Here is a 14,806-nt window from a genome sequence, read left to right as displayed (position 1 = left end):
CCTGTATAGAAGGGTTCAAGCCTCTCCTGGCCCCAGGAAGGCTACCAGGAAGACAAGGGGGGTCCTGAATTTAGTGAGGGAACAGGACCGCCAGACCCGCCATATGGGTGCTGTTGCCGTGGAGATGCGACGTGTGGCAGACAGCCTGGCCTCCTCGGGCCACATAAATGACACTCTCCAGGATGTTAGTGGAAACAGTGCTGCGATGGTCACCTGCCTTGGGGAGCTGCAGGCCACAACGGCAAACCTCGTGGCAGAGGTAAAGTCCCTGGCAGTGGCCGTACAGGGCAATACAGCTGCCATTGAGACGGAGGGGAGGCTGTTGCAGGCGGAGACAAATGTGGTACTCACCCGCATTGCCGTGGCTTTGGAGGGCAGGCAGCCAGCCAGGGAGAGACCAGGGGATTCTCCTCCTCATGATGCAACATCCCCACACCCGAGGCTCCCACCTGACAATTAAGGAGCCAGGGCCGTGGCACCAGACTTGGCCCACGACACGGCAATTGATTTTTTTTCCTTATATTTGCTCAGGTCATGAGTGTTTTAGTTTTCTATTTGCTCAGGTGATGAGCGTTTTTTTTTATGTTTGCTCAGGTCATGAGTTTTTTTACTTTATTAATTACTGCACACGGTGAGGAGTGCAGACTATAGTGTGACTGGTGTGTGAATGTGGGGGTGACACTCCTGCCAGCAAAGGGGTGTCACCCTGGGTCGTCGGGGAGACGTTATCCCCACGACCGTGTGAACGTGGTATGAATGGACAGTGACATAATTGGGGCCTTAGCGTGGCGTTGCTTCTCCCAAGTCCTGCATGGTGGACTTGGGCTAATCCAATGTGAGGTGGATGTGGTGTGTGTGATCTAGGGACCACAGTGGTGTGCATGCGTGCATTCTCCTTGTGCCATGATGAATGTGTGTGTTTAACGTGCAAAGATGCCTACCACGAGGCATCTCCTGACTGCTCTTCCCTCAGCAGATGGGGTAGCCTTGGTTTGGGGGGGACTGTGTGGTTCGGGGGTCAGGTCATTGCGTATGTCAATCTCCAGGCTCTTTCTCATGGCGTAGTTGTGTAGCATGCAACATGCACCGATGATCTGGCACACAAAGTTTGGGGAATACAGTCATGCCTGACTCCCATGTCACTCACCAAGCAGCCAGCTGTCCCCGTACACGTTCTGTTCGAATTCTGTTGGGATGTTGCTTTGACGGTATATGTAGCTGTCGTGGCTGGACCCGGGGTGTTTGGCACAGACGTGCCATATGAGGCATTGGGCATCGGCTATCACCTGTACATTGATGGAATGCCAGTGCTTACGATTGCGGTATATGTGCTCTGTGGCACGGGGGGCCGTAGTGCCACATGTGTGCAAGCAATGGCCCCCACGGTGCGTGGGAATCCTGCAATTCTGACAAAATCCTGCCTTGCCTTTTTTTAGCAGATGCTCATGGGTGGGTCTGATGATGTGGTGGGACATGCGTCTGAGGATTGCGGGGACAACCTGGTGCACGCATCTGCTCATGGTGGATTGTGACATCCCAGCCACTACTCCACTTGTACGCTGAAATGATCCACTGGCGAGGAAATGGAGTGTTGCCAGTACCTTGACTAGTGGCTGCACTGCATGTGAGCGTTGTGTCTGGCTGGTGATGTCATCATGCCGGGCTGTGGCTATTTCCAGGATGGCATCAGTGCTGAATCTGAAGATGCGATACACCTCTGAATCCCCCATGCCAAAGACGTTCATGCGCGTTCGGTATATTATCTCCTGTGCCCTCCTCCTTCTACGCACCTGTGAACACACTAGTAGTGCTATCACCATGCCTGCCCCTGGCATGTTGGCATACAGATGTGTTGTCCTGCAAGTGTAGTTGCTCGCTCGTCTGTAACGGTGCTGCTGTAGCTGCTCTCCCTCCCTGTATCTCCCTCATTTGCATATTTGAATAGGAAATCAATGGGAGCGCCAAATGCGTCCAGTGTAAATATGCGCCCACGCTACGCCGGCGTAGGAAAGTTACATCAGTCGGAAGAAGCCTATTTTCAGGCGTATTTGGTTCTGTGGATACGGCGCATAGATACGACGGTGCACATTTACACTTACGCGGCGTATCTCGAGATACGTCGGCATAAGTGCTTTGTGAGTCTGGGCCAAAGTATCTGTCTTAGTAAATCTTAATGAATTATAAAGGCTTACTATAGGGCAAATATTTTTTAATAATAAAAGATACCTTGTATACAATCATTTGAAGATCTAAAGAAAGCCCTTATTAATTTAGTATTTTTGATTAATATAGAGATCTCTCATTCATTTTATATTGTACAAGTGTATGTGGATGATGAGACAATTTCATTGGTATTTTATTAAAAAATGTGTTACGACTCTGCATTGTCCAAATGCTACAAGTATAGATTAAGGGGTCTCAGGGATTCCCCATGAACCCTGAAGCTCCAACAGCAAGGTGTGGGCGGGGAGGACTATACCGGTACTATATATATTGGTTGAAAACAACCCGAGTAATTCACATTGGATACATTTAAGAAAGATTTATTCACATAAAGACATCAAAAACAAGGTAAAAACTACATCACATTAAAATACAATACAGCACACACTTGACCACAATCAGGTCACCGGTCGTGCAATCCCTTCCATTACAAAAGGGTGAGGTATCGGTGAAGAAATTGGAATCATGAGACAGGCAGTCTCTAGTCTCAACTAGTTTCGCGAATTTTGTTTTCGCTTCGTCAGGAGACAGTCTAAAATATAACATAAAACATAAATGAGACATTGAAAAACAACACATCATTGTTTATATATATCAGGGGGTGTGTGGGAGACAGCCCCTGAAAAACAATATAATTCATAATAGGGGGATTTTGTCGAATCATGTCTCCTACCTAAAGGCACAGCGTCCTCTGACCCCAGAAAGGGTCCAAAGCAAACGGTGGGTGAAAAGCTCACACGTAGGCCAAGAAAAAATCTTGGAACAGACCTGAATAATAAGGGTATATATCAGTGGTGGTAATATATTGATTCATTATTGGAAAGGTAAATAAAATCTGTGCAAGTGCAAAAATCTATGGAAAGTGCCAAACTGTGAACAGGGAAAAGCTCCAACAAAGAAGAACAGCCGGAACAAGGGCGAATCAGGAAAGAGGGAAATGCTACAAGTCACATTGTGGGTTTTGCACCATTTGTTTTGAAAAACATCTTATGTTACACTAAGGGTGTTATTTCAAGGAAAACAAGAGGTGTCAATGCACACAGCTTGTCTAAGTGACAATTGGATGTTAAAAAGAAAGGTCTGTTGATATAAATACATTTAGCCAGATTCAGTAGGATTTACGACGGCGTATCAGTAGATACGCCGTCGTAAGTCCGAATCTGCACCGTCGTATCATTAAGCGTATTCTCAAACTGAGATACGCTTAAATGTTGCTAAGATACGACTGGCGTAAGTCTCATACACCGTCGTATCTTAGCTGCATATTTATGCTGGTCGCTAGGTGCGTGTACGTGGATTTACGCCTAGAATATGCAAATGAGCAAGATACGCCTATTCACAAACGTACTTGCGCCAGATACGCTGTTTACGTAAGGCGTTTTTCCGGCGTAAAGGTAAACCACCAAAAAGATGGCGCAGCCAATGTTAAGTATGGACGTCGGAACAGCCGTCGAATTTCACGTCGAATTTCACGTCGTCTGCGTAAGTCGTACGTGAATAGGGCTGGGCGTAGGTTACGTTCACGTCAAAAGCATTGACTATTTGCCGTTCGTTAGGTGCGCCATTTACGTGGGGTCACGATTCATTAGCATACAACATGCCCACTACCAGCCTACTTTAAATTACGCGGGCTTACGCCGGCCCATTTACACTACGCCGCCGTAACTTAGGACGCAAGTTCTTTGTGAATACGGTACCTGCCTCTCTAAGTTACGGCGGCGTAGTGTATCTGAGATACACTACACCCGCACAAACTTAAGACAGTCTTTCTGAATCTGGCTAATTGTGACTAAAACGATGCAGTGTGACAAAGCCACAGTTGTGTAAGTTAATCGTGCAAAAGTCACTTTTTCAATTTTTAGTGGACATTTATTGGGAAAGAATTTCTTGTGCTTCTATAGATGGATCCATATATAGGCACAATGGAATGACAATATAAACTTTCTGTATATGTGTCTGCACTGAAAGGTGAACTTAAGACTGCCATGTGTTTGAGTAACGGAGCACGTGTGGTTCATTAAATAATACTGTATGACTGGTTCTGAAAAATAGTTAACTTCAACATGATCAGGTTTCTTTTGGAAATAAAATATTTAGGAAAGCCCAACCTAAATTAGTGTTTTTTTTTGCAAAATTAAAGCAGTTATAAGTGAAAGTGTAGTAGAAGAAAAATACAAAAATCTGATAAGACTACTCCTTTTACAAAATGTAATTTACAGGATAAAGAGGGGGGCTATGAAATTTTGTCTTAGTTAAAATCAGTACAGACTGATAACGGAGATAACATTTATTGTAAAAATAATTGATTCCAACAATAATGGATAGAGTTATTTTTAAAATGAGAGGGGCAGATCCAGGTAGATCGGCGCATTCCTCCGTCCGGCGTAGCGTATCTATGATACACTACGCCACCGTAACTTACATTTTTTTTTGGTATCCTGAAAGGATTTCCGCCTTAAGTTACGGCGACGTAGCGTAACTTAGGTGGCGTAAGGGCGGGCAATTTAAATGTATGTGATGGGGGCGTGTTTTATGTAAATACGTCTTGACCCGACGTAAATGACGTTTTTTTTAAACTGCGCATGCGTCGTCCGTGGGGGTATCCCAGTGCGCATGCTCCAAATTAAACCGGAACAAGCCAATGCTTACGACGGTGACGTCATTCTACGCAAATCCCTATTCGCGAACGACTTACGCAAATGACGTAAAAAATTCAAAATTGGACGCAGGAACGACGGCAATACTTAACATTGAGTACGCCTCATATAGCAGGGGTAACTATACGCCGGAAAAAGCCGAACGCAAACAGCGTAAAAAAATGCGCCGGTCGGACGTACGTTCGTGGATCGCCGTATCTAGCTAATTTGCATACTCGATGCGGAATTCGATGTAAACGCCACCTAGCGGTCGCCGGAAAAATACACCTAAGATCCGACGGCGTACTAAGATGTACGCCTGTCGGATCGAGCCCAGATGCAGTCGTATCTTGTTTTGTAGATACAAAACAAAGATACGACGCAGGACATTTTAAATTACGCGGCGTATCAATATATACGCCGGCGTAATTCTTCTGTGGATCTGGCCCAGAATATTTATTTTTGCATATCCAGGTACCTGACTGACTGACTAATTGATTAATTGATTTTTTGTTTAAGCTAATGGGGAAAAAACTACTCATTTTGGAGCACTTTGTCATCAAACTTCTGAATATTGTCTTATTTGTTTATAGAAAAATTTAAAAGGAAAGAGTAACCTGATACTACAAAGTATTGAGAGATTTGGCAATATATGTAGATTGAATTATATTATTTTTTTCACCTGCTAAAGGAGGATACAAGTATGTCTTTCTTTAGTTAATTGTTTTGATAAATTAATTGAGGTAATTCTAGGAAAAAAATTATGGGCCTGATCCACAAAAACCCGGCGTAACGTAATTTTTCCCGTTTAAGTTACACCGCCGCAAAATCTCTACCTAAGTGTCTGATCCACAAAGCACTTACCTAGAAATTTTGAGCGGTGTAACTTAAATCCGTCCGGCGCAAGGCGTTCCTAATCTAATGGGGCGAGTCCCATTTAAATTAGGCGCGCTCCCGCGCCGGACGTACTGCGCATGCTCCCAACGCGATTTTCCCGACGTGCTTTGCGCAAAGTTACGTTACGCTGAGTTTTGTGAATCGCGCCGGGTAAAAAAAGTTGCGTCGGGAAAAAAAAAGAGATGCGGTGGAAAAAAATAAATAAAAAAAAATTTGACAGTGTCGCGGGAAAGAAGGGTCTACTTTTACAAGGTGTACTAACTTTACACTTTGTAAAAGCAGCCCTAATTTTGCGACGGCAAACTAATACTTACGGAGAAAAAAACGAAGCGTAAAAGCTTCGTGGATCTCCGTAAGTGCTAATTTGCATACCCGACGCTGGATTTTGACGAGAAATGGCCCCAGCGGCGGCTGCGGTACTGCATCCTAAGATCCGACAGTGTAAGTCCCTTACACATGTCGGATCTGCTGCCTATCTATGAGAAACTGATTCTGTGGATCAGTTCCATAGATAGAAACAGGGATACGATGGCGTATCAGTAGATATGATAATGATACATGCTTAGTTTACATAATAGTTGTTATACAGTTGCAATAAAAAGTTGCAATAAAAAGTATGTGAACGCTTTTGGAATGATATGGATTTCTGCACAAATTGGTCATAAAATGTGACCTGATCTTTATCTAAGTCACAACAATAGACAATCACAGTCTGCTTAAACTAATAACACACAAAGAATTAAATGTTACCATGTTTTTATTGAACACACCATGTAAACATTCACAGTGCAGGTGTAAAAAGTATGTGAACCCTTGGATTTAATAACTGGTTGAACCTCCTTTGGTAGCATAACTTCAACCAAACGTTTCCTGTAGTTGCAGATCAGAGGTGCACAACGGTCAGGAGTAATTCTTGACTGTTTTAGTTCAGCAATATTGGCCCGGATTCACGTAGCACTTACGCCAACGTATCTCGAGATACGGCGCGTAAGTGTAAATGTGCGCATAGACCTCGATACTACTGAAAATAGGCTTCCTCCGTCCGACGTAACTTTCCTACGCCGGCGTATCTTGGGCGCATATTTACGCTGGCAGCCTCATTGCAAATATGCAAATGAGTGAGATACGCCGATTCACGAACGTACTTGCGCCAGGCGCATTAATATACGTGGTTTACGTACGTCCGGCGTAAAGTTAAGCCTCATAAAGCAGGTGTAAGTCATGTTAAGGTATGGACCAGGGAACAGCCGTCGTATTTTACGTAGTTTACATAGTAGTACGTGAATGGGGCTGGGCGTAGGTTACGTTCACGTCATAGGCATTGAGCCATCGTATCTTAGGAGGTATATTCAATGTGATTCTGAGCATGCGCGCGCATGCGCCGTTCGTTCGGCCCATCATTTGCCCCCATGGTCACGCTTCATTTAAATGTAGCACGCCCACTTCCACCTACTTTGAATTAGGCCGGCTTGCGCCTACGAAATTACGTTACGCCGGCGCAACGTTGGGAGCAAGTGCTTTGTGAATACTGTGCTTGCCTCTCTGTGTTACGTCGGCGTAGCGCATATGAGATGTGCTACGCCGGCAGAAAGATGCGCCGATGTATGTGAATCCCGGCCATTCTTGGGATGTCTGGTGTGAATCGCTTTCTTGATGTCATGCCACAGCATCTTAATCGGGGTGAGGTCAGGACTCTGACTGGGCCACTCCAGAAGACGTATTTTCTTCCGTTTAAGCCATTCTGTTGTTGATTTACTTCTATGCTTTGGGTCATTGTCCTGTTGCAACACCCATCTTCTGTTGAGCTTCAGCTGGTGGACAGATGGCCTTAAATTCTCCTGCAAAATGTCTTGATAAACTTGGAAATTTATTTTTCCTTTACAGATAGCAATCCGTCCAGGCCCTGATGCAGCAAAGCAGCCCCAAACCATGATGCCCCCACCACCATACTTCACAGTTGGGATGAGGTTTTGATGTTGGTGTGCTGTGCCTCTTTTTCGCCACACATAGTGTTGTGTGTTTCTTCCAAACAACTCAACTTTGGTTTTATCTGTCCACAGACTATTTTGCCAGTACTTCTGTGGAACATCCAGGTGCTCTTGTGCAAACTGTAAATGTGCAGCAATGTTTTTCTTGGACAGCAGTGGACCCATGAAATCCATTCTTGTTTAGTGTTTTACGTATCGTAGATTCGCTAACAGGGATGTTAGCATATGCAAGAGACTTTTGTAAGTCTTTAGCTGACACTCTAGGATTCTTCTTCACCTCATTGAGCAGTCTGCGCTGTACTCTTGCAGTCATCTTTACAGGACGGCCACTCTAGGGAGAGTAGCAGCAGTGCTGAACTTTCTCCATTTATAGACAATTTGTCTTACCGTGGACTCTTGGAGATACTTTTATAACCCTTACCAGCTTTATGCAAGTCAACAATTCTTAATGGTAGGTCTTCTGAGAGCTCTTTTGTGCGAGGCATCATTCACATCAGGCAATGCTTCTTGTGAAAAGCAAACCCAGAACTGGTGTGTGTTTTTTATTCCTCTGGAATTAAATCCTCTAAATAAAAAAGGAGAATGAGGGGGAAATATGCAATGGTTTCGTTGGAGTCATATACCAGCGAAGGATTATTTTATATGCATTTTCTTGGGCTAGAGCATTAATGGAACATTTAGCCACATTGGTGCAGATATTACTCCATTCCGTGATCTAAAGAATGTCCTATATCAATTTACCAAGCAAGAGTGTAGGCAGGTTTACTAATGGATTGGGAAGAAATTTGTGAAGCGTATATAAGAGAAATATTGGCAGGTGAATTTGGATTTGATTTAAAAAAAAATCAAAAGGTGTTAAGAGGGTTGGACATGTTATAGAAGAAGGAAAAGAAAGGGTATTTATATTATAAATATATTGAAGTAGCGCTAAATACTGGTTTAACAAAGTGCTATGTTAATAAAATTAGTGCAAATAAATCTAATGACAAAGTGCATCACAACAGTGTAATGTTAGCAATATAAAGTCTATAAAGATAAAACATAATAAAACTAAAGCCAAGTCCATATGACAGGTGATTTTAAATAGTGCATCCACAAAAAATCTGATCATCCAGGGAGCAAATCAGTCCTTATCACAGCAGGATGGTTTCATAGATGAGCAAAATGAAGAGAGGGGGAAAGGGACGGGCAAAGGAGTCCAAGTCTGAAAAATATGTAGATTATAACTACAGATTCCTCATATCCTTCCCCGGTGGTAATAGCCTCTTACCTTTTTATAGATAGACCCCACTAGGTCTAATAGTGCATTGAACAATGATGGCCAGTCAGCGGTAGTTTCTCTTTCCTCCTCAGTGTATTTTAGACAGGACACCACTGCAAAACTGCCTCTAATCTCAGCACAGATTTCCTAGAAGGTGTATCTCCAGATCCGAGAATTTAAAAGCAAGAAAAAAGGATCTCCATAGTGTAGTTGATTAAAAGGCACAAAGGTCCATTTATTGAAATAAGTAATTGGCAATATAAAAGGCAAAAAACACCATAAAGGTAAAAACAGCATAACAAATACAGGGACTTCTGGTCATGGACGTAAACCGGAAGTGACGTCATCCCGACGCATTGCGTCACTGTCACATGACTTTATCAAGGGGATTTGGAAAAAATTTGTCAAGCATATATAAGAGAAATAATGCCAGGTGAATGTGGTTTTTATTAGAATTTTTTTTCAAAAGGTGTTAAGAGGGTTGGACATGTTATGGAAGAAGGGAAGCAAAGGGTATTTATAAAATCTGCAATTAAAATTAAGCATAAGGATTCTGATAAAGGGAAATTACACTGTTTTAAAAGACAAGATTTTGTTTTTATCCCTTCTAATGATTAGAGGTAATGTATATATTTTTAAAAATTTTTATTACTCCACTAAATAAAATTTTCGGAATCCTCCATGGCTGGGGAGAACATAGGGTTGTTAAGAATCCCAGATAAGGGAAGATGTGGAGATATCAGATGACTAGAGTATGTAAAATGGTCCTAGCAAGAGAGAGAATGGCGTAGAGTAGGATTGGAAGGGGAAGCCAAATTCAATTATAGATTGGCATTGGGGAATATTGATTAATAGTAAGATAATTCCAGATAGAAAGCTCTGAAACTGCATGAAGTAATGTAAGAAGTGTAACTTGAGCAGCCAGGTAATATTTAGAGATGACAGTGATATGTCAGGGCTATATGATACAGCAAATTATCAGCAGTTGTCAATTGCAAGTTACCAAGTTTTCATTGCTAAAATCCTTTAGTAGGATATTTAAGATAGTTTTGTGTTCACTGTAGCTTGTGTCCATTTCCTGTTGTGTTCAAAATAATGTTGTTTGCCAAGTGTGCCAGATGGACTGAGACTGTTCTTGGGGTTAAGAGGCAGAGCACAGAACCTATTATTCTTATGCGGTTCCTTCGCAGGGTGGCGCTACATAACTATATGATATATTATATAATGTTAATTCATGGCTGTGCCTCAGGCTGCTGAGCCCAAGCCTATATAGCTAATTATGATCACATGATGTATATTTCTGTCTGTGCATTAGGCTGTGGAACCATATACATAAGGATCCTTTCATGACCTGACCATTAGATCTGAGGGGGAGCAGGGGTTGATATGCGGAGGGGGAGAGAGGGTCTTTGGGAATAGAGAGTGGGGTGGCATCTGGGGTGTGGGGGTTGCGGGATTGGATGGGAGGGTGGGCATTTGAGGGGGGAGTGTTCCATTGGGGGGTTTGGCCTCTGTGCTGTATTTTTTCTTGATCTACATGTCCAATGAAAATTGTTTGGTGTCTGGTAGCCTTTGTATGTGCTTTATTCTAGTAAATTACAGTTTGCTACAATATAAAGTAGTGAGTGTGCAGCTTGTATAACAGTGTACATTTTCTGTCCCCTCAAAATAACCCAACACACAGCCAATAATGTCCAAACCACTGGCAACAAAAGTGAGTACACCCCTAAGTGAAAATGTCCAAATTGGGCCCAAAGTATCAATATTTTGTGTGGCCACCATTATTTTCCAGCATTTTCTCTCTTGGGCATGGAGTTTGCCAGAGCTTCACAATTTGCCACTGCAGTCCTCTTCTACTCCTCTATGATAACATCACGGAGCTGGTAGATTTTAGAAACCTTGCGCTCTTCCACCTTCTTTTTGAGGATGCCCCACAGATGATCAATAGGGATTAGGTCTTGAGACATGCTTGGCTAGTCTATCACCTTTACCCTCAGCTTCTTTAGAAGGCAGTGGTCAGCTTGTAGGTGTGTTTGGGGTCATTATCATGTTGGAATAGTGCCCTGTGGCCCAGTCACTGAAGGGAGGGGGATCAACTTCAGTATATCATAGTACATGTTGGCATTGATGGTTTCCTCAATGAACTGTAGCTCCCCAGTGCCGGCAGCAGTCATGCAGCCCCAGCCCATGTCACTTCCACCACCGTGCTTAACTTTGTACTTCACACCTGGTTGACACCATCTGAACCAAATAAGTTTATCTTGGTCTCATCAGACCACAGGACATGTTTCCAATAATCCATGTCCTTAGTCTGCTTGTGTTCAGCAAACTGTTTGTGGGCTTTCTTGTGTATCATCTTTAGAAGAGGCTTTCTTCTGGGATGACAGCCATGCAGACCAATTTGATGCATGGTCTGAGCACTGACAGGTTGACCCCCCACCTATTTAACCTCTGCAGCAATGCTGGCATCACCCATATGTTTATTTCCCAAAGGCAACCCTGTGTGGTCTTCCACAGTGCTGCAGCTCAGTTTCAGGGTCTTGGCAATCTTCTTATAGCCTAGGCCATCTTTATGTAGAGCAACAATCTTTTTTTCATATCTTCAGAGTTCTTTGCCATGAGGTGCCATCATGAACTTCCAGTGACCAGTAATTGAGAGACCTTGTAACACTTATGAGTCACATGACACTGGGGAGGGAAAATGGCTAATTGGGCCCAATTTGGACATTTTTATGTGGGGGTTTACTTACTTTTGTTGCCAGCGGTTTAGACATGAATGTGTGTTGACTTATTTTGAGGGAACAGCAACTGTACACTGTTATACAAGCTGCACACTCACTGCGCTATATTGTAGCAAAGTTTAATTTCTTCAGTGTTGTCACATGAAAATATATAATAACATATTTACAAACATGTGAGGGGTGTACTCACTTTTGTGAGATACTGTATATTCGTTGATGAAGCAGAAAAGCACAACCAGTAATACTAAAAACAGGAAGCAACGCCTATTTGTATAGCATATTACAGTAAAATATGTATACTGGATAGTCATATATACTCTTTAAATTAATGTTCAGTGGGATTGCTTTCTTACATGGCAAAGAATGGTTTACGTACCATCAGCTGTTCAGACATGCAGTCACCTAATTTAAAGTGAACAGTAAAATATCCTTTAGCTAATGCACTTATATGTGTTTTATAGGAAATCGATATATTAATTATTTAAATTGTCTAATGTTGTTGTCTGTTATTGTGTACTGTAGCTTACCTTTAAAAAAAAATACCCATGACAAGAAGCATTGTATTACTTTGATCTGTTTGTTTGATTACTGAATTGCCTAAATAAAGAACATGTTTAAGGACACTCTAAGGGAACATAATGATTTCTTTACACAGTCTGAAAGGGTTTCAAGGTGACTTATCTGTATACCAAGGAAAACCCAGAAAACAATAGCTTTTATTAAGAACATAAAGTCTGTCACTATCAGCTAGCCACAGTTTGTTGTGTTTTTCAAACGGCAGAGCTTTTCATTGGGAGCTGAATTAAAAACATGTTCATCAGTCTACAGAGAACATTTTGTCTGCTTAGATTAGGATACTGTTTTGTCACACTTAGCCCAGGCAATGTGTGGAGGTCTGTGTATTGACAGCCAAAGAGGTGAAATATGATTGCAACCTATACGTCTTAATTATGAGACAAAAATCTAATTTAGAATGGTTATCTACTCAAGAGTTTGAGTTCTGAACCCTCTCTGTGTAGAGATTTATACATGTAAATTGTCGAAATTCCCCTTTCTTTTTTGGTTAAACCATATTTCATTGTTCTGTTTCAAATGTTGCTTTAGGCAGTGACATACCTTCTTAGACCCAGTCTGTACAGATAGTATGATCACATGTTGACTTGACACCATCAATGCACCATCAACGAAACTTTGGCGTAGAACACATGATGGCAGATTCAGATAAGTAAAATAGGGGTTTTAAGAGCTCTTGTAAAAAAAAAATGGGTGAAAAAGGTTTGGAAGAAGGTTTTTTCTCCAGTCTGGTAGTGTAGTAGGAAAATACTTCAGCAGTGAGCCTGCTAAAAGTAATCCAAAGTATTTTAATTACTTTAATATTCAAAGCTCCTAGAGCAGAAGGGTTCCACAGACAGTGTATACAAGTGTGCTCTGTTACTGTGAATGTCTGTGAAAATTGTACTATTCACACATACAGCTTTATAGGCTTTAACCTGTTCCCAACCAGCTGCCACAGTTATGCTGCAGCAGGTTGGCTCCTCTGGGCGAACCGTCGTAGCTATACGTCGGTTTTCCTTTAAAGAATGCATTAAGTAAAAAATACCTTCAGACTTTAGAACAACTTTAGTTCTGCATAATATAAAATACTGTAAAAATTCCACCAGGAGGAGTAAAACCATCTAGATGAAGGACATAGGAGGTGCACAGGGCCTTGAGTGCATAGACAAGTCTGAATTTTCCTTTTAAGTGTAATTTCTTTGCATTTAAATACATACTGCTGAGAGTCTTCATTATGTACAGTAGCTACCAAATGCTATTCTGCTGAATATTTAATCACTATGCAGCAAGGTGTTACCATTGCATGCATTTAACAGACTGCACTTTTGTGCTTGAATAGAAATTTGTCTCCCTCTGGTGTCCAGTGTGTGCCGTATTATTGAAGTTTGTTTGGTTCAGTCATCTCAAGGACAAAGCATTATGGCCATTGTGGTACAAGAGAGAGAGACTATATGGCCGAGGGTTGGATTGAGACTGCATTACCCACAAGGTCATATTGCTACCAAAAATGCAGTGCGCCACGTACAGCCTGCTAGGAGAACTTATTTAAGACCAGTGAGGCCTTAGCCCGCTCTCTCGGGACACCATCTTTCAACAGGCAAGAGGCCTGCTGTGAGTGCGCCTAGGCCCGAGAAGCCTGGGCCTAAAGTTAGTGAGAGCGGATCGCCTAGTTAGACAGAGATCCCTGTGGACAGCCTTGTCGATCAAACCAGAGAGGGACGGGTCCACACCTCACAACATCCGGAGTAACCTATCCATGGGTATCCAGCGAGAGGCCATGAGGAGGACCAGGGGCCTTGTGTTACAGAGAGACTGAGAACTGAAGGGAAGTTCCGGACTAAGGACACCGTGGTGTGAGGGCACTTGCCTACCAACATAGTTAACTGAGTCGCAGGAGCGAGGGTTCTATAGTTCTACGGGTACTTGCTGGTGTATGCAGCGCCGCAAGTAGGGACACATTACCCTAAGAGCGACACAATGACTTGGGAGAACGCTTGTTTTACCATTTCATTATACGCATCAAGTGATCATTCTTTCTTTTCACCTTGTGTATTGGAATAAAAAGAGATACATGCACCAACTCATCTAGCAGAAGATTAACTAACACAAAAAAGGTACTGTCACCAGTTTCTCTGTTCCCAGGAGTTGCCACGGCAGGATACACACCAGTTAATCTGTTCACTAGAGGGAGCCATACAGTTGTGAATGTATGTGTTTGATATAACTGTTGCATCACTGGTTATTTTACTGTTTGGGTGGGTTGTGTGGGACTTGGTGGAGAGGTGTCCCAGTGCTGATGTCATTGTATTTTGAGATTCCTCCACCACACACTCACTCAGGTCTGATTGTTCTATTCTTTCCTGCCGAGTAAACATCTCACCACTGGTTAAGCTATATCTGTGTGGGACTCTGTCTATTGCAGCTAAGTGGCAGGTGACCAACATCAAGGTAACAGTTATTAACCACTTGCTTACTGGGCACATATACCCCCTTCCTGACCAGAGG

This window comes from Rana temporaria, chromosome 3 (assembly GCF_905171775.1).
Source record: "Rana temporaria chromosome 3, aRanTem1.1, whole genome shotgun sequence".
Classification (NCBI taxonomy): Eukaryota; Metazoa; Chordata; class Amphibia; order Anura; family Ranidae; genus Rana; species Rana temporaria.
Note: the sequence above shows the minus strand (reverse complement) of the source record.